The following is a 24,409-nucleotide window of genomic DNA, read 5'->3' on the forward strand; positions in this document are numbered from 1 at the left end:
TATTCTTCTGATATATAAATAACCTTTAAAAAGTACCATCTGTGCATTTTTCCACGTCAGTGTTTTTTTAAGTTTTTTTTTTTTTCCAAAGAGGGGTGATGTCACAGGTTCCTTTAAGATTGTGATAAAAACTGTTGGATCATTTCACAAATTCATGTGAACACACAACTTTGCAAATAATTTTGGAGGCTTTCAAGCCCATGACCCATGGGATAGGTCAAGACTAGGTGAAAGTATCTTCTGTAAGCTTTTAAAAATATATGGTAAATCTTCTCTATAGTTGGAATATTGCTCACATTGCCAACTGTTACTGTTCTCATAATGTGTCAATGTGCTAATAACTAAAGGTGAAATATTATGTTGTAGGCAGCATATGGTTTTCACAAAATATCACATAGAACATTACAACGTCAGTATAAAACTATGTGGATTTTCATTCCAGATAGAATTCATTTGCAAATGATCACAGTGTAACCTTTTCAATCCATACCACCACAGATCCTTTCCTGAAGGGCAAAACAGCTAACAAGGAGCTCGAAAAAGAGAGAGACAGAGAGAGAGAGAAACATTTTAAATCCTACCTTAGTCAGCTAAAGAAATTAGTTGAATTCTTCCCAGATGTGAGCAAATATTTTATTCTCTCTCTTCCTGTTTTTTTTTTCTTTGCTTTCAATTCAGAAGCTATGTCACAGATGAGCTATGAGTAGGTATAACAGAATGTATAGCGTGTATCCAGGACTGACTTTGTTGATCATTCTCTTTGGGACGAGATACACTCAAGAGTTCAACAGAGGTAGCAGTTCCATCAAGGATTGTTAAAAAAAAAAAAAAAATGATGGCAATATTATCACTTGGTCAAAATTAAAACAAATTAACGGAGGCCATTATTAGCTGTTATTGATTGATGTGAATTTGAATGTTCCTTTCGGGTAAGTTAGTCCTGGTGGTTCTTATGGGAGTTTGTTTGAAGTTGGTGTCCATTCATTGTACCACCTGCTCACAAAATGTAAGAATTAAAAAGCATACCCGAGCATTTCTCGAGGTGAAATGTATTGGCAGAGCTGTATCTATCTAAATAGATTTCTTTAGCATATGTATAAAGTCGTTTCAGTCTGGGCTAGCTAGCATCGGTAAGTTAACTCATGGGGAACCAAGGTCGCTGATTTCATCTCTGAAAAATACCTCTCACCTGGATTACTGCCATTGCCTCCTGGTCCTTTCTCAGCTTACCCTCACTCCTGACCGTCTCTTCTCAGCCCAGCAACCGGAGGGATTCCTTCCAAAACCCAATTTTGGATCATGTCACTCCTCTGCTCAGAGCCCGTTAGCAGCACCCTATATCCATGCAGAGTAAGAGCCAAAGTTCTTAAATGGTCTCCGAGTCCCTCTGGACCTGACCTGCTAACCTCTGACCTCATCTCCTACCATTTTCCCCCTGCGGCACTCTCCCTCAGCTACGCTGACCTCCTTGCTTGACTATCTGAGACCCAAATTATTCTCTGGTGGCTGTGCCATCTGCTTGGAGTGCCCTTTTCCAGGTGTTCGCTTGGCCAACTCTTTCACTGCCTTCAAGTTGTTGTATCTCAACTCGCTTGTCTCCCTTCCTCTGATCCTCCTTATCCTGCTGACTTATCGTTTTATTCCTTGTGGAATTTAATATCTTCTGACAATATTTATACTTTGTTATGTTTATTGCCTGTTCCTCCGCTCCTTCCAAAATGTAATCTCTTCAAGGACAAGTGTCTTAATAATGTATTCCAAATATCTCAAATAGTACTTGGCACATGGTAGGCTCTCAATAAACATTTGTTGAATCAAATGAATGAATTGATTACTATACAGCCTAAGATTTACATATTAATTCATTCTGAAGATACAACAATGTATAAGAAGACAGGATCCTGTACAAAAACTAACCGATGTTGTCTCTACCATTAGGATCTATATTAAACTGTTTGCCACTGACCACAGACAGCCCTGAGTAAAGGAACAGGGATGGTTCTAACCACATCTATTCAATTTTGGGAGAAAAGACATCTGTTGCAAGGATTTCAATGATACTTCAAGAATGTAAATTACTGCCTAATTTTTGAACTCAGAGTGAGACATGATCCTGAGCCCTTTCCCATTCTTAAGCTGGTGTAAATCTAAATCCTACCATTTGTTGGTATGTCAGCAGGCTGAACTTTAGGAGGATAATAGTCTGAGAGCCTCGTAAAACACGGATGTACAAGGAGTAAAGTAGCATAATTTCTTCTTTTCATAATGAGATTAAAACAATAGCTTCAAAAACTAGTGTCCTAGACAACCATGCTGGGTGTCTAAGTCTGGATCTCAGACGATTGCAGATGTAGGACCAGACACGTCTCAGCATTGCCTTCCCAAATGCTCAGAGAGTGGCACCAACATCTTCAGCAAGCTGTGTGCAGTCAGCATAGGTGCTGTGACACCAAGATTCATGATCTTGTCGGCCAAGACTTCAAGGGCCACGTGAGAGGAACACTGACAATCCTTATCCTCTATCCAGTTTGCTGTAACAGAATACCATACTGGGTAGCTTCAACAATCGACATTTATTTCTTCTAGCTCTAGGAAGTCTAGACTTCTAGGGAAGTCTAAAATCAGTTAGTGTGGTTGAGTGCTTGGTCCGGCCCCTGTTTCTGATTTAGAGACAGCTGCTTTCTTTCTCCACTGGAGGCGGGGGTGGGGTGGGGGGAGAGAGACCAAGCTCATAAGTGGACTAATCCCATCATGGGGGCTCTACCTTCTTGACCCCGTCTAAATGTAATTGTTTCTCAAAGGCCCCACCTTCAAATATATTGCACTGAGATTAGGCCTTCAACATACGAATCTTGAGGGGACACAAATACTCAATTCGTAATAGTCCCCAAGAAATATCTGTGGAAATTTTCCGGGGCTCCTAGAGATTTAATGAAGAATTGTCTGGTCTGTGTCAAGTCCTGGGATTTGCTACACCTTCTCTACCCACCTTCATCTTACTTTTGCCAATATGTCTGATACCTCATCCACTTGAGTCTTCTTTTAGAGAAAAAAATAAAGAAGGAAATATTTTAATATGAACTGAATATATCTAAATGGGCGACTAAGTCTTCTGCTACATTTTTCTTTCAGTAGCAAGCCATTTCTAGGAAATAATTAGGTTTATCTGACAGCAGTACTTGAAAGATTAGAAGTAATACCATATTAAAACTGCATATAACATGAAAAGTAAAAAAAAATGGATTCTAGAAAGAATCAGCTCAGATAATCCTATACAGGGTGTTCTATTTCTTTCTTATAATTCACTTTATTTGATAGGTACATTATTTTTAGCCTTAATCGTAGTCAATATTATAATTGGTTAGATTATCCTAGTGAATTCTTAAATCCTGGCTAAACATTTCTTTTATTATTCCATAGAATCCCTTCATTACTTGCTGGCTTGTAGAATAATCTTCATATTAAGTTAAGCAAAGAATTTTAAAGCAATATCCTTAAAGTATTTAACACATTCTAGAGGCCAATATAAGTGGCTTTAAGTTTTATGTATATTAAGCCATAATATACATGGCTACTATTGTCTATTTACACAGACAATTTAAAATGATTGCATTTGGGGAGGCCTCTATCAAAACGAGGGAGCTTATCCAGCAGAAACCATCAGATATTCTACCATTAATATTTCAGGTGCAGTTTCCAGAAGAATATATTTTATATTTTCAGCTTTAGTAATAGTTAACTTTCTTATAATAACTGCACACTCAAGATTATTTTTTTCATAATTTAGGACAACCCTAAATGGTTGTCCATCAATAAATGCATTAATATTTATCAAATGAGAAGAAAATACCTTTTAATATGCTTTTAAAATGTTCTAAATATAAGTCTTTCAAGGGGTCCCTGTGAACTATCAGACTGTTACAATGATGTAAATTATGCAATAAAAGAAATTATACAGTTATTTAAATAGCACTTCTTAGAAGAACACACGATCAGAGGAAGAATACTCGAATCAGTATTTTTGTTAAAGACTTTGAAAAACAGATTGTATGCCAATAGGCCTGTATATCCTACTGGTAGTGAAAAGTACTTTTAGACTCAGATCCTTACATTGGCTTTGGAAGGGGTATAAAATGAAAAGCCTTAGTTACCTTCAATATACCGTCGTCTTCCATTTCATACAACTGCTTCTTTGAAAGAATTCCAGTGACTGGGAAGAACTGTATTAATTGAAAAGAACCAAGTCAAACATAAGGTGAGTGTGGGAACAAACCTCCGAGGGAAAAAATGCCCACATTGAGGAGCCTAAGAAAGTGAAATTTCGTGTGTCCATTGTTCTTTAATACATTTTTGAACACTTTTTGTATGAATGCCATTCTAAGGCACTGTTGCTGGGGTGGGGGGTGGGGGGCGGACAAAAAGATGTAAACAAACTCTAAAGCTCCTGGAGCTTATATGCAACTATTATTTCAGGTTAAGGATAGAGCCATATAAATGGTATAGAAAGAAATGTCTATCAGAGTGGAGGAAAGAAAGAGATACCATTTCTGCATAAAGAGATCAAGGAGGGAACATTTAACATGCAGGGTTAATGGGAAGACAGTGAGTACTCAGGGGGACTGAGCACACTAAAATAAATCTGGAAATGGAATTTGGACATGTTTGTGAAAATGACTTGGAAGGCCAGAAATCCAGAGCCCCTGACCACAGCAACCAATATGTTTTTAGATTTTTTCGTGTGCAGGTTGGCACATGGGACACAGAGTACCCATGAGTGAGTTGTGAGTTTGAGTTCAATGGGCCAGTAATAAAAGAGACAAACACATTTACCATGTTGAACTGTAAAAAGACCGCTTTGTCATTTCTCTCTCTGCATTATTCATTTAACAGATATTTATTGAAAAAGTGTGACGGGCAATCGTAGGTAGCAGGGGGAATTGGTGTGGCTTCATTTATGGCTGCCTTCTTTCCTCAGCTCCACTAATAATCTCTAAGCCACAGTTTCTTCTTCTGTAAAATGGGCATATGCTGCTCCCTTGCAGCTCTTATGCATGTCAAATGAGGTATTGTAAGTAACAGCCTTATCAAGGCCTGACGTGTGGTTAGGGCTCATTTAATTCTCTCTACCCTGGCCTTTCCCAGGCTTTGCTCTCCCCCTCCCTCTGCGTCTCTTGTCTTCCCCCACTGCTAGAGCCACTTAAGCCTTCTTTATAGATTTCTCTGCTCTATAAATCTCAGAATTAAACCCAAACCTAAGCAAGAATAATTTAAGGAGTCCTTACACAATATTTGGGACTCAGCTCCAGTCCTTGTCTTGGTAGTGGCCTAGCTCTGACCTTGAGTGTGTTTCTGTCTTTGGACTTTTGCCCAGTCACCTCTTTACAACTCCAGTCTTTCTAAGACCCGGCTGCTATTTTCTCCTGGCCAAATGCCACAGCCTCACTTTATCCCCTTTTTTATTGGCTCTGTTGCCCTGGACCCCGGTCTGGTGAATGGAATCTCACTACTTACTGAATGTTGCCGATGTTTAGGGCCTGTCTGTTCCTTGGTGTATTTGCCTGCTTCTGGATTGGGTCCTGGGCTTGTGCCCTTCCATGATTTTGTTTGTTTTTATGGAACTGAGCCACCCCTCCCCATAGCAGCTTTATTAGAGCACTAACTTGGGTCTTTTGCCATGCCACTGGAATTTCCTTGGACACTGCAACTAAGGAAATACGTGATTGCCCGTGTGCAGAGGCCTGGATGGATGCTGGCATTTGTCCCTCAGTCTACCGGGATCGTCACCAGGCCTGTCCATACCCACACCATTCGTAAAGGTACAAAGGGAACCTAAGGCAAGTCCTTACACTCAAGGATTGCAGGACAAAGTAGGAGAAATGACACAAGAGTATGACTAAGTACAGTGCAGGGCAAGATACGGTAAGTGTGTCAGAGAAAATCAAGACACTGCAAATTCACAGAAGCGAGGAATCCCATTAGGTAGACGCATTTCTAAGCTGCCAGGTTCAAAGTGACATCTGAGCTGGGATTTCAGGTTGGATATCAACAGACAGATGAAGCTACACAGATGTCAACACACAGCTAGAACATGGAAGCAACATAAAAAGCTACAGGATACCGAGGAAAGAGTAAGTAGTGGGTGGGAAGGCTGGAGAGAATCTGGTCTGGGCCTAGCTTATGGAAAATCTTAAATGCCTAGCTTGAGAAAAAGCACTTAAAGGATGAGTATTAGAGATCAGGTTTAGTAGACAGCCACACAGGCTAGGTACTACTCAACCCCCAGGAGGTCCCATTTGCATAGTGGGGGCTGGCAAACTTCTGTTTTATTTGGCCAGATAGTCAGTATTTGAGGCTTTGAAGACCATGTGGTCTGTGTTGCAACTACTCAAATCTGCCTTTGCAGCGAAAAGAAGGCACAGACAGCATATAAACAAATGAGTATAGATGTGCTCCAAACCTTGTTTATGGACACTGAAATTTGAGTTTCACAGCATATTATTATTTTGATTGGTTTCAACCATTTAAAAATGTAAAAAAAAAAAAAGGGGGGGGTGCTCCTGGGTGGCTCCCTCAGTTGAGCCTCCGACTTCAGCTCGGGTCATGATTTCATGGTTTGTGACTTCAAGCTCCTCATCGGGCTCTCTGCTGTCAGTACAGATCCACTTTGGATCCTCTGCCCCCTCTCACTCTACCCCTTCCCCACTCATGCCCTCTCTTTCAAAATTAATAAACAGTTTTTTAATATAAAAGATGTTTTAAGGGGCGCCTGGGTGGCTCAGTCGGTTAAGCGTCCGGCTTCAACTCAGGTCACGATCTTGCAGTCTGTGAGTTTGAGCACCTCTTCGGGCTCTGGGCTGACGGCTCAGAGCCCGGAGCCTGCTTCCGATTCTGTGTCTCCCTCTCTCTCTGCCCCTCCCCCGTTCATGCTCTGTCTCTCTCTGTCTCAAAAATAAATAAAAGTTAAGAAAAAAGATGTTTTTAGCTAATAAGCATACAAAATAAGCAGCAGACCAGATTTGGCCCATAGGTCATTGTTTGCTGACCTCAATCTAGACTCCATGTGAATGATACTCCTGGAATTAAGATACAGGCCATGATTGAAAACCATTGATGGCATTTATTAAAGACAAGCACGATACTGTCAAATCTGAATAAGAAAGAGATTAGTAAGAAGAGAGACAGAGATAAGAGACCATAGTTCAAGCTGTGTGTATCTGTGTTTGTGTGTGCATGTGCGCTACTTTGGACACAGTTTTTAACTGCCATGTAGAAAGTTCCTTCTGATTTGGACTGTTTATTTTTCTATACTCTCTATTCCAAAGTGTCCACACAATGTATGGTCATCAACTTGGAACTGTGACCAGCTCTGTGAATGTCTTTTATCCACGAGAGCAGCAGAAGTGTTTCAAGAGAAGAAAAACAACCATTCTCGAGGTTGTAATCTTCGTGGGAGGTGGGAAGGAACCCAAACCCTTGAGTCAAGGCAATAGTACATAGAAGTTGTTAGCAAAAGGAAACAAAGGAGCATTCGCTTGGCAATAGCCTGGTCCTATTTTATCATAACATCACATAAAACATCCTATAAAATTCACTCACTGTGCTTTCTGTTACGCTCCATTTTAAAAGCCAGCACTTGGACATGTGTCAGAAATCTTGGTTCAGTGGCCTTCTATTTCAGAAAGCTTTATCTCATTGTTGATAGGCTATCTGCATTCCAGCACGTGGCCGTGGGTATCTATTTGCAGCTGGCTTTATTCGATCCATTTCTTTTGTTCGTCACCGTAGAGTTATGTGGGCCAATGACTAGGCAGAAAAATTCCATGACAAAGTTCAATTAGCAGATTTTTATATGGATTTTTGTGGGTTGGTAACCACAGTACTGACTGGTTCCTGGACTCTAATATTTTAGGCTGTAATCGATCTGTGACCTTTCAATGACCATAAAGGTGTTCCTAATGTTTCGTGTGTGTATAATACTGTTACTAGCAGCAAGAAACGTTTTCTGAACTAGAATCATAGGGGGAGCTTCTGTGGAGGCCCATCTGTTTAATGTAGGAAATACTCGTCTATCAGACATAGATACATGCAGGCAGAATGAGCTTTCTCAGAAAATAAATGGCAGGCTGAGTTAAAAAGAAGCTCTCTATAGGGACAGTTTGTCACTTTGCAACAGGCAACTTGGACTCTTTCTGTCATGATGCTGTCGATTCCACTGAGTTTTCCAGAGAACCCAAAGCATATTTTAATAGAATTCACACGTTTGAGTATTTTGCATGACATCTATTTATAAGATTATGCCTGCTATTGATGACATTTTTTGCGTACGGAAAAATGATCAATAATCATGATTATCATTATTACCATTAAAATTTTACCATCACGAGCAATCTTGAGGTGACTTACAAAATAACTACATGTACGTTCAGTACCGTTTGATGTCTGACAATGAATATATTTATTAATTAGCCAAATCTGTAAAAATTGATGTCTTTAAAAGACTTTGATATCGCCTCAAATACATGGTAATGAAACTTTTCAAATAGCTGACAGTTGGCCAGTATTATACCCTGTCGTAACTACACCTCCATCCTTGGAACATAGGGTCGGCTTTGTGGCCTAGTAGCTGATCTAGGTAGACGCTCTCTAGCAGCAGAGCATCAGATACCACAAGAGCCGCCAAACTTGTGCTTTGGGTAATCTTTAATGTTTAACATATATCATAATTTCCTTTGCATTTTCTTCATACTCCGCACATAGAAAATACACCAGCGCTGATACGTAAACAGCTCCTTACTTTGCTGCTTAGGCATCTCAGCCATTAAGCAAGCAAGACTGGACATGGTACCGTTGTTTACGGCTCTAACAGTGTTGATGTAGAACAGCGTAATTCGTTATATCTCATCCAGACAGGCTTTCTAGGTTTCATACTGCATTATTTATGTACTCGCATTTCAACAGTCGCCTATATAGGGTAATTCAGCTTGCAGACTTTTGTAGCGGAAACTAAAAAGTCTCGCTAATACAAGCAGGGTAGGTATTATTTTCCCCATTTGGTGGATTTGAAAACTGAGACCCAGAGATAATGATTGATTTACTCAAGGCAACATGGCTAGTGACTGGTTCAACAAGATCTATGCTCAGCTCTGCTGGATCCTACTCCTGTGCTCTCTCCATCTTAAGGAAGCCATTCCAAAGCTGGCTGTTGTGCGAAACTTGAGAAGTGCTCACCAATGCCCAGGGTTCCTTTCCTTAAAGGGCCTTTAGAAGACTACACTTCCCAACCAGCCCTCTTATAGTTAAGTGGGACCATGGAACTAGCTGACCATTGGACCATGAGCAGAAGTGATGTATGTCACTTCTGGCCTGAGTTATGTAAAAGACTCTGTGGGACCTTTCAACACAATCTCCTTCCTTTTGGGGCAAGCATGGAGGCCATATGGTGACCGATTGGGGCCATGAGCTACAATGAGCCTGGACTCCTGAGTCACTGCATGGAGGAGAGCCATCATGGTTAGTCACCTGACTTAAGCAGACTTTGAGGAAGAAAGAAGCTATCTCAGTTAAGCCACTGAGTTTTGGGCTTGTGAGTCAAGGCAGCACAAGCTCAGCCTATTCTACTAAAACCCATCTAGATCCTTTCTACAGATGCTATCAACAGATGCTATCACCATTATCTCCCGCTATGATGTTGGGAGGGAGTACAAAAATTATACTTTGGCACTACTGAGAAAATAAAGCAGAAGGTAATATCAGGGTGCCTGCGTGGCTCAGTCGGTTAAGTGTCAGGTCATGATCTCACAGTTCGCGAGTTTGAGCCCTGGGTTGGGCTCTGTGCTGACAGCATGGAACCTGGATTCTGTGTCTCCCTTTCTCTCTGCCCCTACCTCACTCACGCTCTCTCTCTCTCTCTCTCTCTCTCTCTCTAAAAAATAAACATTTTTTTAAAAAAAGAAGGTAATAGGGATTGGTAAAAAATTAGTTGCCACAATTTAAAATCAATGGTCAAGGAAGGACTCACTTAAAAGATAACATTTGACCAATAAGTCAAAACCATGCAGATAAATCTGCAGGAAACACATTCTCAGCAAAAGGGAATCGTCACGTTTCTGACATTTGAGGAGTAGCAAAGAGGCCAGTGTAGCTGGAATACAGTGACTGAGGGAAGACAGTAATGAGAAATGGAGTCAGAGAGTTAAGGAGAAAGAGGCACATCATGGACAGCTTTGTGGGCTGTTATAAGGACTTTGGCTCTTACTCTGAGGGAAAGCAGAAACCACCGGGAAGTGTAGTGACATAGTTTAATTTATATTTTTAAAAGATTGTTTGCTAAAAGCCTGTTTATGACATTAAACAGTTATTTACATTGGATGATGTTGTTGCAATACAACCCTGATTTCAGGATGTGGGGTTTGGATACATGGCTAATTCACACCAAACCGACGCTGGTGGTGTTAACTCACACTGAAAATTATATGGATGACAATCAGACCTCTATCAAGGTTCCCAGTGACACCCTAGACTACAGTGCCCTTATTTGAAACACTTGCCATAAAGCTATCAAAGAAATCCTTGCAAGAGTCCTTATTCTCCTGAACCTCCACTGTAAATCATCAAAAATACTTGCATATAATTTCAAACCAGTGCTTGAAGTGTCCTAGGCAATGACAGAATGAAGACATTAATCTTCCAAACTCTTTGCTTTGTCATTTCCATCTGGATATTCAAAAGACACTTTTTGGCTCAGTGTCTCCCAAAATGGAACCATTCTCCACTCGCACCAGTCTACTACTCCAGAACTTAGGCCCGCTGGATTCCTGGTCTTTGTTCAGAAAACCCTTATTACTCTAGTAGCTCGAGTCAGAAACCCCAGAGATTGCTAACCATTTCTAGAAAGTTCTTTGTCCTACACAATCCAACCCTTTCCCCTCACTTTCTCCAGTGCGACCTCGAATCCAGCCCGTGTTCCCTCTCATGCAAATTGCTGGGACAGTCCATAATGGATCTCCTAGGTCCCATTCTTTGCACACAGCTACACGAAGTATCTTTCTAAAACACGAATCTGATTGTGTCACTCCCCTCTTTGCAAGGATGAGCTAAACTCTTTGGACTTAAAGATCCCGTACCACCAAGTTCCTGCGTGCATTTTTAGCCACATCTCTTGTCACTTCTAGATTGCAATTTTTACAGCAGCTACACAAGACTGCTTGTTGTATTCCAAAATCCTAAGCTACTTCACACATCTGTGACTTTGCACGTGCCCTCTGCTGGAATATCGTTTCACCTTGTCTGACTGGCAAATTCCTACCGCTTTCAGCCTCTGCTTATAGGTCATACCAACTGTGAAGCCTTCCCCGACCCCGCCTCCAGGGCCCCTCAGATGTAACTGTATTTCAGTGGTGCCTTAGAACTCATATCTGTTGCCCACACCACACAATACTTTATATGCCAAGCCCCTGAGACAGAGGGAAAGGATATATATAGTAGGTGATTAGTCCACGTTGAATGAATTAATAACTCTAAGTACCATTCTGACTCTATTGCCTGGTGTTAATATAATTAAGGGGATGTCACATCTGTATGTTGACCCGCATCCTGTGCTGCTCAGTGGGTAGAAAAATGGCATTGTGTTACCACATCCTTCTTGAGGGAGAATGTAGTAATTTCTTTAAGTAGTTTGTTGGGTAAGTTGATTAAAAAAAACACTAATTTTGGGGCGCCTGGGTGGCGCAGTCGGTTAAGCGTCCGACTTCAGCCAGGTCACGATCTCGCGGTCCGTGAGTTCGAGCCCCGCGTCAGGCTCTGGGCTGATGGCTCAGAGCCTGGAGCCTGTTTCCGATTCTGTGTCTCCCTCTCTCTCTGCCCCTCCCCCGTTCATGCTCTGTCTCTCTCTGTCCCCAAAATAAATAAAAACGTTGAAAAAAAATTAAAAAAAAAAACACTAATTTTGAATTTGTTTTTGCTCGGGTTTCTGGGTTGTTTGTTTGTTTTTTTTTTTTTTGGCTTTTTATTGCTTCAGATTGACTTATTTTTGTAATTCTTTGGCTCGCACCTGATGTTATTAAATGATTACCATTCTTCTTAGGGCTGACCTCATTTTCTTGTCCAGCGGACGCTTTGACTATGAAGGGGAAACCTGTTGCGAAAAATCAGCCTCTAGCTTCTTGGTTCCTATGGGGATCTGAATTCTAAAACTGTGTAAAAATAGACTTAAGAGAGCAGCTACTCTAAACGTAATAATCAAACAGTGGGAAAAAAGTAAAGATGCTTGATTTTTTAAGGGACTACATTGTAATGATACCACATTGTTTAGTATTTATATTTTGTTCTTTTTGTTTTTCCTTATTACAGGATAGCGTATGTTCTATTGGGACATTGCTGTTTTTGCCTCATTAACTTGAAAGCCCTCTCTAGTCAGCATAAGGCATGTTTGGATGATGACTGCAATAATCTGCTGTTAGAACTGGCGGCTGAGTCATCTGTTTTTACAGGATGGTAGTGTAAAGAACTCAGTCATACATCTCGAGTCAAAATTGAGTGTGAATTTCAAAGTCAAACGTAAAATGAACCCTTGAGCGTACTCAAGTGAAAATCACGGCAACCCGAGGGCTGAGGGTTTTTGTAGCTACTATTTGATTTTTGACCCAGTTGTACTATTATAGTCCTTGTATTTTCATGCAGCAAGTGGGAAAATCCAAGCTCAGAACTCACTAGCACTGTTATGAAAAGGATGATATTAGAAATGGTTCGAGTTTTTCTGTGATCGTCTGTAAGCTGTGATCCTTTGCTCATTATGGGCTTATTATCTTGTACAGTCATCAGTGGTCTACTGCTTAATTGAGGGGTTAGTGTCATTTTGGCAAGTGGGCACCCACCTAGATCGGGTAGGGAGCCTACAGAGGTCAGTGCGCCTTTTGGGCCTGTTTCTCTTCCCTAAAATGGAAGGATTCCCAGGCTGGGCATCTGGGTCAGGTATCCGAGGTAAGATTCGGAGCATAGAACACACTGATGATAGAAACGTGTGGAGAGCTGCTTCAGACCAAGAACACCAAGCTCATTCTGCTGTCGCACCATGATTTAACTCTAACTAGGACCAGAAAATCTTCTTTGGGGAATTTGAGTTTGAAAATGTAGCTGCCCCGGGGGCATCTGAGTGGTTCAGTCAGTTAAGCAACCGACGGTTGGTTTCCGCTCAGGTCATGATCTCATGGTTTGTGGGTTCAAGCCCCATGTGGGGCTCTGTGCTGACAGCACAAAACCTGCTTGGGATTCTCCCTCTCCCTCTCTCTCTCTGCCCCTCCCCCACATGCTTTCTCTCTCTCTCTCTCTCCCCCTCCCTTCTCTCTCTCTCTCTCACTCTCTCTCTCTGGCTCTCTCTCAATAAATAAATAAACTTTAAAAAGAAAAATGTAGCCACCTGTACAGTTCACCTTCAGGTCTTTTTAAAGCTTATTTTCACTGTCACCTTCTTAGCATTGGCCCAGGATGCTTTGGAAAATACAGTGCAATGATGGTTGTAGAATTTGTGAATCAAAAAATGCAATGAAACATCATTAATGTATAGTGGAGGGAAAGTCCCCTAAATATCAGAAGAATGTCACACAGTTCATCAGCTGTTCCTGTCTAGAGAATACTTAACATGGTACAGATTAATTAGACTAAGGGCATGTTGACGACAAGGTGACTGTTGGCTAGAGGCAAGGGGACATTGAAGGTGGGTGAAGTAAAGGCAGTGGATTAGGAGTCAAGTCTAGTTGGGTATAGAATGAAGGCTTTGAATTTCTCACAAGCCCCTTTTCTAGACTGGGAAGGGGATCCGAAGCCTCATATCAACAGAGTGATTGCCTTTGGGGCCTGGATGGTGTTTTGACTGTTAGTGAGCACAAGGGGGCTTATTGAGATGATGGATAAGATCTACATGTTGATGAGTAGGGGTTTACATGACATATGCATAAAATCATTCATCAAGCAGTATTTTTAATATTTCTGTACTTTACTTATGTAAGTTATACCTACACACATACACACACACACACACACACACACACACACAACAAACAAAACAGATGGCATAGAACTGTGCAGGACCTTGATTTTATACTTCTCCCAAGAATAAATAGTTCCTAATGCAGCATTACTGCCATTTCTTCTCTCACATCTCCAAAAAGCATTAAAAACACTTTTTTTTTCCTAATCTTAACCTAGTTTCTTCAGAAAGTACTCTTTGGTACTATGTAGACAATAGCTTCCTTTTATTTTCTTAAACAGCAGTTCACAATTAGCTATGTGACTCTGTCATTGCCCTCAAACTCAGTCTCAGAACTTTATGATCCTATTGGCTTAATATAACTTAATAGGAATGATAATGATAATAGGTCCTGTTTATTAAGTGCTTGTAAAGTTCCAGGGACCTGGTTACATACCTACTTATTTGATTTTCATAACAACCTTAGGAGTTCAATACAATAAATACGTGCATTTTTCTTGCAAAAGAAAAATGAAGTTTAGGGAGGTTGAACAGCCAATACATGGTCACATTGTGAAATATGGCAGAAATTTAGTTTTGTCTGTTATTAAAGCACAATCTTAAGCTTTCTGGAATGTACCACCTCCCAGCAGCCTCCAAATGCTCATGGAGAGGCACATCTTAATTGCAGTTCAGGCTTGTATGGCTTTTTACTTGCTTGGAGATAAAGAATTTTGGAGGAAATGTTAATTCTAAATAATGTACCATACCTTGGCGACCATGAGGCACTGTATGCAAAACAAAGTGTAATTAAGAGCATCAAAGCCATAAATGTTTAGCAAAGAAGGGCCATTGTTTTCTTTCTAATTTCATCTCTGAGCTGTGTTTTAATTCACATTAAATTTCTACTTTATAAAAGTTTTTTTTCCTTTGAGCATGAACATTTAAAAAACAGTTTATCTGCCAGAAATGCAAAATATTACTCAAATACATCCTAACTTCTTAAACAGGGCACACCTTCCACCAAATATTAATCTCTTCTTGATCCTTGGACACCATTAAGATGTGCTGCACTCTCCGATCCTAATCAGAATGCCCCAAGGTGATATGAGGCTCTTCTGGGTTTTCTTTACTGGATTTATCCATATTATTTTATTATATTCCAAAATTATAATTATATCATCATTCTTAACACCTGTCACCTCAGGTAGTTACCAAAAGGTTTTTTTTTCCCTTGTAATGAGAACTTGTAAGATCTACTCTGTTAGCAGCTTTCAAATACACCATACGGCATTAATTACAGTTACTTCATTTCCTTTGTGTATGTACTCAGAAGTGGAATTGCTGGATATGAAAGTTCCACTGCTAATTTTTTGATGATCCTCCATACTGTTTTCCATAGCGGCTGCACCAATTTACATTTCCACCAGCAGTGCACCCAGAGAAGTTTCCCTTTCTCCACATCCTCGCCAGCATTTATCTCTGGTCATGTTGATAATGACCATTCTAACAGGCATAAGGTGATATCTCAGAGTGGTTTTGATTTGCATTTCCCTGATGATCAGTCATGTTGAGCACCTTTTCATGTACCTGTTGGCCATCTGAATAACCTCTTTGGGAAAATGCCTATTCAGGTCCTTTGTCCATTTTTAATCGGATTATTTTCTCTTTTGTTATTAAGTTGTATGAAGTCTTTATATATTTTGGATATTAACCTGTTATCAGATGTATGATTTGCAAATATTTTCTCCCATTCTGTAGGCTGCCTTTTCATTTTGTTGATTTTGCAATATGGAGTTCTTATAGCTGTGTTTTATCTCCTTCACTCACTTTTTTTCACAGTTGGCCTTATGCAATTTTATTGAATTTTCTGCTTCACAACTCCTTTGGGCTAACGAGAATGTTAATAGAAAAATAACAGAGCTAAAAATACAGATAGTAGAGCCTTTTAGAATAGTTTGAAAAAAATAGTTTGAAAAATTGGGGGGAGTTGAAACGTTCTTCTATTTAAAAAAAAAAGTTGGGGCGCCTGGGGGCTCAGTCGGTTGAGCGACCGACTTCGGTTCAGGTCATGATCTCACGGTCTGTGAGTTCGAGCCCCGCGTTGGGTTCTGTGCTGAGAGCTCAGAGCCTGGAGCCTGCTTCAGATTCTGTGTCTCCCTCTCTCTCTGACCCTCCCCACTCGTGCTCTGTCTCTCTCTGCCTCAGAAATAAATAAACATTAAAAAAATTTTTTAAAAAAGTGCACATTTAGGTTTTTTTGTCCCACCTCCTTTTTGTATGGATTCGTAGAATTTAGATTTTTCTAAAGGTACTTTTTCTTCTTTGTATCCTATGCTTTCGTTGTTACAGTTACCTGAAATACGTAATATCCAGACAAGTGCTTTATGGTGATTTAAAAAAAATGCTACTTTCTCAGGAGCAAGCTGATGGTTTCTGTCAGCTCCTTATTAGATGCCTTAAATCTCCAAGAGGCCACAGCAATGGATGTTCAAGAGTGGTCTCCAGGCAACGGGATCCCTGGCAGTTACTGCAGAGAGAGGACACAAAAGTGAACAGAAATGAGATGAGACGGTTAGTTTGAAGAAAGGAAGAATTCAGCAGAAATGTAGATGTATTTGAGATATATATAGATATATATCAGAACTTTCTAGTATCTTGGAGATAGGTGTTGAGAGAAAAATTTTAATCTAGGATTTATTTCTTAAGTTAGATGACATTTTTAATCATTTATTCAGGACTTGTTTAATAGCATTTACATTTTTATCAGTAAAATGTAATGCAGAATACTCTGAAAATATCATTTTGATTCAATTTGATCCAATGCTCAAGTGACTTTTATCCTTTTTAAAGACTAAAATAAGCAGTTTAGGAAGGCGGGACTTACATGTTTCAAAGTGTGTCCCACGGCGAAAGAACAGACTCTAAATTATGTCACTAGTATCCAAAATAAATGAAGTCCCTGAATATTCTCTCCATTATAATAGTATCTCCAAGTGCTTTTAATGGTAATAACATTGCCCTACTGAAATTAGGATCCACCTACTTTTATTTTCATTGTTCACTTACCTCCAGAATTGAGTATAAAACAGACACCTCTAACTACAGCACATACACTAAGACCATATTTGGGGAAAAAAACAAACATTTGGGGGAAAAAACTAACATATGTGAATAAAGAATAAAAAGAAAAAAAATTTATCACCAAAAATATTTATCTATAAGAGCACAGCACCATCTGTTCCACATGGTATTAAAGATCAGAGAATTTATTTCACCTTATTTTATTTTTTCAGGAGTAGAATTTAGTGACTCATCACTTACGTGTAACACCCAGAGCTCATCCCAGCAAATGCCCTCCTTAATACCCATCACCCATTTGGCCCGTCCCACTACCTAACACCCCTCCAGCACCCCTCAGTTTGTTTTCTGTATTTAAGAGTCTCTTACGGTTTGCCCCCCTCTCTGTTTTTATCTTATTTTTGCTTCCCTTTCCCATGTTAATCTGTTTTGTTTCTTAAATTCCACATATAAGTGAAATCATATAATATCTTTCTCTGACTAACTTATTTCCCTTAGCATAAACACTCTAGTTCCATCCACAGTGTTGCAAATGGCAATGGCAAGATTTCATTCTTTTTGATCACCAAGTAATATTACAGTGTGTGTGTGTGTGTGTGTGTGTGTGTGTGTGTGTGTGTATGCCACATATTTTTATCCATTTGTCAGTCGATGTAAATTTGGGCTCTTTCCATAATTTGGCTATTGTTGATAGTGCTGCTACAAATATTGGGGTACATATGACCCTTTGAATAAGCATTTAAAAAAAATTTTTAGGGGTGCCTGAGTGGCTCAGTCAGTTAAGCGGTTGACTTTGGCTCAGGTCATGATCTCGCAGTCTGTGAGTTTGAGCCCCACGTCAGGCTCCGTGCTGACAGCTCGGAGCACTCTGTCTCTCTCAAAAGCAAATACACATAATGTTTATTTAGTTTTGACAGAGAGAGAGAGAGAGAGAGAGAGAGAGAGAGAATGAGTGGGGGAGGGGCAGAGAGAGAGGGAGACACAGAATCTGAAGCAGGCTCCAGGCTCCGAGCTGTCAGCACGGAGCCCAACGCGGGGCTCAAACTCACAAACCTTGAGATCGTGACCTGAGCTGAAGTTGATGCCCAACCAACTGAGCCACCCAGACACCCCTTGAATCAGCATTTTTGTACCCTGTGGGTAAATACCTAGTAATGCAATTGCTCGGTTATAGGGTAGCTCTATTTTTAATTTTTTGAGGATTTAAACTAAACGTCTTAACATTAAAATTAGCTACAGCCCACTGGTGCATTACAACATAAAGACAAACAATATGGGAGAGAAAATAAATTTGTCATTAAATATATTATGAATGGACCTGGACAGCAGTTTAAAGTATACAAGGAATTGGAGCCCTCTCAAAGAAAAGACAGACACTGCCATATCTAATGCTTCTGGGTGCAAAGACCAAGAGAAATTGTAAAGGCCAAAATAATTTAATATTTCCAGTTTGCTGGAGGGCTTTACAGCCCGGAATAATTAGTGTGCAGGAAAGAAACAGTGACTTTAACTTTCTTTTAAAATGCTCAGATTCATAAATAACATATTCGTCTCTTATTGCTCTATAAATGTAACTTACTACTGTCAAACTTGCTGTGCCTTTTCATCTGCTCCCCGACTATCCTCCAAAGCAAGCAATATTCATATCTCCATTTCATCTCTTTTTGCAAGACCAACAACAATAAAAGCAGTTATCAAATTTATACACAGCAGATGAATTCTGCCCATGCCGCATTTTGAACTGGGGAGGAAAGTATCTTTGATCTCTTTGCCTTGGTTTTATTTCTGAACATCTCTGCCTTTAGTCCCTTGCTTTCCTGTACAGACTATTCTAAAATTTCAAGGCATACATTACATCGTGGGTGTGTGAACCAGTGCTTTATTTTAAAAATTTAGCTAGATTTTTTAAGATGCAACGAATATCTCTCTATTCATGTGTTTACGGTCATGGGTGGTCAGGTTTTGTTTTTGCTTTATTTTGTTTTGCTTTATTTTTCTACTTGGATAATATGTATATTCCTTTCTACCCTAACTCATTGAGGTATTACGGCAAGCAAGCCACGATCCTTTTGCTGCATGAATTTCCCATGTTTATTAAAATATCCTTATCCACTGATACTTTTAAAAAAATTTTTTTTAACGTTTATTTATTTTTGAGACAGGGAGAGACAGAGCATGAACGGGGGAGGGTCAGAGAGAGAGGGAGACACAGAATCTGAAACAGGCTCCAGACTCTGAGCTGTCAGCACAGAGCCCGACGCGGGGCTCGAACTCACGGACCGCGAGACCGTGACCTGAGCCAACTGATACTTTTAAATGATACTTAACAACTCCCTTAGGATGTGCTCTTCATCTTCAGTGCATTTTGCAGACCATCATTAATTCTCACGACACTTCAGGGAGGTAGATAAGTGGGCATTACTGGCCAGAACTGTATTTGGTCTAACTGTGGGAATCCGTGCATCAAGAAAACAAAATGAAATTGAGACCCATTACCACCGCTGTACAGATGAAGGAAAGGAGACCAAAAGATTAAGTGGTGAACCAAGGAGGAAAAGGGAGCCTGTGTGAATGGAATGGAAAAGCTTCTTCAGTTCTGCTGCTCAACCCTAGGTCTTTTGTATCTACCTGGTTGCACACCTTTCCCTTGGCTAGGGAAAACAAATGGAACCTGTGTGTGATGCATTCTGTACAAAAATTTCTCTTAAGAATGATAAGATGAAGGGGCGCCTGGGTGGCGCAGTCGGTTAAGCGTCCGACTTCAGCCAGGTCACGATCTCGCGGTCTGTGAGTTCGAGCCCCGCGTCAGGCTCTGGGCTGATGGCTCGGAGCCTGGAGCCTGCTTCCGATTCTGTGTCTCCCTCTCTCTCTGCCCCTCCCCCGTTCATGCTCTGTCTCTCTCTGTCCCAAAAATAAATAAACGTTGAAAAAAAAATTAAAAAAAAAGAATGATAAGATGTAGCAAAGTTAAAGAAAAACATTGCTTAATAATCACACCATGACGTAGGTATCCTAAATTTAGCACTAGAACTGGGGAAGCATCTGTTCAGAGTGGACCTTTACCACCTTAGTGATTGTTTTCTGAGAAAATACATTGATTACTGGGATGTCTTAGAGGAAATGTCTGTCTTTTTCTTTAAATGTCTAAACAGTATATTGAACAAGCAGGACGTTTGATAAGCAAAATTCAACTCTAACCCACTGCCTTTTCACAGGAAGCTTTTCCCCTGCCGTGGCTGAAAATTTGATGGATCTGTGACTTTTCTGCTCACTCTTAGTCCTTAAATCTTCTAGGTTCAAAACACTCCTGTTTGGAAATTAAAAAAAATTTTTTTCTAATCTTTATTTTTGAGAGAGAGACAGAGTGTGAGCAGGGGAGGAGCAGAGAGAGAGGGAGACACAGAATCCGAAGCAGGCTCCAGGCTCCGAGCTGTCAGCACAGAGTCCGACACGGGGCGGCTCGAACTCACAAACCGTGAGATCATGACCTGAGCCGAAGTCAGACGCTCAACCCACTGAGCCACCCAGGGGCCCCTCCTGTTTGGAAATTTTAAATGCCTAATTTAAGATGCAAACATTTCAAACTTCGGCCCAGGCTTCTCCCCATCTTCTCACTGTGGACAATATTTGGTGGGTCACCCGTGTTTGGAAAGAGAAATGTGGCCAAGTGCTTTTTCCCACCCATTTCCCACCCAGCAGCTCCCCCCGCACCAACGCCCCACCCCCCAGTGCATATCCAACCAACCGACGTGAAAGTTGCAGGACAGAAGAGTGAAAAGAAGGGCACAGGAAAGTTCCAGCTCAGTTCCTAATACTTAGCCAGCTTCTTACCCTGTGCTGGGCCCCTCAGACAGCAGTCTTCAGGAGTTGGAGCTTCTCGGGGCACCTGGGTGGCTCAGTCGGCTAAGCATCCGATTTGGGCTCAGATCATGATCTCACGGTTCATGAGTTCAAGCCTCATCAGGTTCTGTGCCGACAGCTTGGAGCCTGGAGCCTGCTTCGGATTCTGTGTCTCCCTCTCTCTCTGCCCCTCCCCCACTCATTCTCTCATTCTCTCTCTCTCTCTCTTTCTATCTCTCTCTCTCAAAAATAAATAAACGTTATTTTTTTAAGGAGCTAGAGCTTCTCCTCAGCCGTCCTAACCTCAATATAATGAAATTAGGCGGCAGGGCCTTTGGGAGGTGACTGGGTTTAGATGAGCTCATGAGGGTGAAGCCCCCATGGTGAGATTAGTGCCCTTCTAAGACGAGGAAGGGACACTAGAGCTTTCTCTTCCTGCCGTGGGAGGATTCATTGGGAAGGAAGACAGGAACAAGATAGGAGGAGGGCCCTCGCCCAAAACCAAACCTGCCAGCACCTGGATATTCAACGTGCTAGAGTCCAGAAAGGTCTGTCGAGAAAATAAATGCCTGTGGTTTAAGTTGCATAGTCTGTGGTATGTTTATCGAAGCCTGAGTTGACTAAGACACTGCTCTGTACTTGCTGGGGTGCAAATTCCCCACACCCAGCCCTTTCCCCCTCCCTCTCTGCACTGCCACAGATCCCCTTTCTGCCAAAAAGTACTGCATTTTGTTCCTTTTTCCTCCCTTTCCAGTTTCCTTTCCCATTCCTCAAGACCATGATTCTTCTTCAGCCAGTCTGATCCACTCACTCATATTTTGGCATCCCATGTGCATTCAGACCCAGCATCTTTTCACTAATACAGCCTCTTGCTTGGCTGTCCAACCTCATTTCTGGCCTCTCACTCACGAATGCCCTTGGATTCTGCTCTACAGACTTTTTTCAGTGTCCCAAATGCACTGTATTTCCGCCTCATGTGTCTTTTTCTTTCCTTGTTGTATTAGTTACTTGTGGATGCTATAACAAATTACCAAAAACTGTTGCTTAACAGAGAACAACAGAAGTTTGTTGTCATATTTCTGGGGGCAGAAATCCAAAATCAAGGTATATAAAGGACCGTGCTTCCTCTGATGGCTGTAAAGGAGAATTCTTCCTTGCCTCTTCCAGTTTCTCATGGCTGTCGACGTTCCTTGGGCTCATGTTCAAACTTCTGCCTCCATGGTCACATTGCCTTCTCTTCTTCGGTCTGCCAAATCTCCCCTATGTGTCTCTTATAAGGATACTTGTCATTGGATTTAGAATCCATTTAGGTAATCCAGGGTCATCTCGTGATCTCAAAATCCTTCATTTAATTACATCTGCAAAGACTCTTTCCAAATAAGGTAATAACGTTCACAGGCTCTGGGAATTGGGACATGGACATGATCTTTTGGGGACCACCATTCCAACCACTATACTTGCCCATTACTTCCCTCGTCTCTTTTGCAACCTTCCGAGTAGCATCTCTGTCTCCATTTTTGCCTCTGCTCCATATTCTCTGACATCTTCCTGAAACACAACTCTATTCCTGCTACCAACCCTTCTGCTTTATAGTTTCCCCTTTACCATGGCTTTCAAAGCCCTTCATGATCTCATCCCAGTTTAGCTCACCAAACTCGTGTGCAACCACTAGTCAGATATCTTCCTGCCATCAAAACTGTGTACAGTGCTTGCTGTACTGAACTTTTCTGTTTTGAAATATGCCCTGTTCTCCCTCTTGCTTTTCCACAGGTTGTTTCTTCTTCCTGAGTACTTTCTTTTCATCCTGGGCTAACTCACCTTTCAAACCTCATTTTAATTACCACTTCCTTGATATTTCTTACTGTCTTTTTGTTTAGTTGTCTTTCTTTCCTGGTAGAGAGGCCACTCAGACACCGTCTATGTCACCGTTGTGTCCACAGCTTCTAGACGTATACCTGAATAGGTACTTCATCCATAGATGATGAATACATGAAGAGATATATCCATCACACTTTTTCAAGAACTTATCAAATGTAAAAGATGGAAATCTTGTACAGCTGATGACGAATTTAGCTGCTCAAATTTCAAACCAAATGACAATATGACACAGGTGAAATAAAGAAAGTAAACGTGAGATTCAATGCAGACTTTCTAATTCAATGGAGAGCATAAAATCAATATTTACACCTGGGTCTCCCTAAAAAAACCATGTTTTGCTTGGCTTTCAGTGTAGAAAAGAATATGTATTTCTTACGTTTTAAAACACAACATTCAGGCACCTTGATCTTAAATTGATTGATCCCCCAAAAAGCAATTATTAGTTTCACATTGTCATAATGTTGTTGTCAGGGACAGTATGTATGACTCCTTCTCAGGTTGGTCATGTGACATGAGCCACACTTCACTGAGTCCATGGCATTTTAATAACTTGAACTTAAAATAGTAAAAGACCAAATTATATTTGTCAGCCTCATGTGGTGCAAGAACTTCCCTTAGGGAATGATATGAGAGGCAAACTATCCTCTAGTAGCAAAAGGGAAAAAAGAGGTCAAGATTTATGGAATGGAGCTGAAAGGCTTAATGGCTACTTTTCTTTGTAGGCATGCTTCTCACAGCACTCCTGCTAGCTGATTTGCTTTTAAAAAATGACCTTGTGTGTCTTATAGATTAAAATCCAAATTCTTGTTAATGGTTTATTTTATGTTCTGTGACTTGAGTGATAGAAGATTGATAAAACAGTCTTTGAAATCACAAAATGGTGAATTGATTGGCATAATCCCAAACTGTTTGCATGAAATCAGTTATTGGTGCTGTTCCCTAAAACTTTTTATGATTTGTATTTCCTAATGAGGGTACATTGGTGAGAAAGGATCATTTTTAAATTAAATCTGAGCAGATGTGTGAATATTTTAAGGACCATTCAAAATTATTAAGACTGCTGACTTTGACTTTAAGTTAAGAAGAAAAAATAGAAAGCTTTGGTGCCGATGCAACTTAGTTACATAAGCTGAGTATTCTTTAGTAACCTCTGTACATCATCAAAAGCAAATAATTAATAGGTCACTGTCCAATCAATACCCGTCGTTACCAGCAGATAGTTTTGAGTTTGTCATCTCACTGAACCTTAGCAGTCCAAAAACAGGAGAAATCTGAGTAACGGTTATAAATGACTATAGGAAATTAAGGGTCACCTTCCCATTAAGATTCATTCACATCTGGTAGGAAACTGATCTCCCTTGCTAAATGTGGGTTGATCATAAATAGAATAGGACATTGAAACAATGGGATTGAATCAGTATGGCAATTTCTAGATTGCCGGGCTAAATTTTCTCCTCATTTGGGAAACAGCAATCTGCCTATGTTCATAGTCCAACATCTCTTTTAATGGCTATACATGTAAAGGTTGCAAGCATTGCTTAATTTCTGTACCACTTTATTAATGTTTTACTAATTTTGTATATAAACAATCAAATACTTTTCTCTATTGAATATTAATTTTGTAACTTCTTTCCACACTTTAAGTGC

At 40.5% G+C, this 24,409-nt stretch overlaps 2 protein-coding genes across 32 annotated transcripts in view; one reads left to right on the forward strand and one right to left on the reverse strand.

The window, feature by feature from the left end:
• CYYR1 (cysteine and tyrosine rich 1) overlaps positions 1–24,409 on the forward strand; it is a 104,182-nt gene that overhangs the window by 46,021 nt on the left and 33,752 nt on the right. The gene's annotated exons all lie outside the window — the stretch shown is intronic.
• The window catches only part of LOC109503361 (translation initiation factor IF-2-like), a 330,936-nt gene that overhangs the window by 37,984 nt on the left and 268,543 nt on the right, over positions 1–24,409 (reverse strand). For 13 of the 31 annotated variants that reach the window (XR_006584891.1, XR_006584889.1, XR_006584888.1 and 10 more), the window contains one exon: positions 16,320–16,493. The exons of 2 other annotated variants lie outside the window; for them this stretch is intronic. The gene's annotated coding sequence lies outside the window, so the exon portion shown is untranslated. Of the gene's footprint in view, positions 1–44; positions 2,532–4,151; positions 4,221–7,596; positions 7,804–15,805; positions 15,855–16,319; positions 16,494–24,409 lie in introns of those variants that run through there. 16 more of the 31 variants (XR_006584900.1, XR_006584902.1, XR_006584898.1 and 13 more) reach the window with 12 other exon arrangements.

The sequence above is a fragment of the Felis catus genome, chromosome C2 (genome assembly GCF_018350175.1).
Source record: "Felis catus isolate Fca126 chromosome C2, F.catus_Fca126_mat1.0, whole genome shotgun sequence".
In the NCBI taxonomy this organism is placed as follows: domain Eukaryota; kingdom Metazoa; phylum Chordata; class Mammalia; order Carnivora; family Felidae; genus Felis; species Felis catus.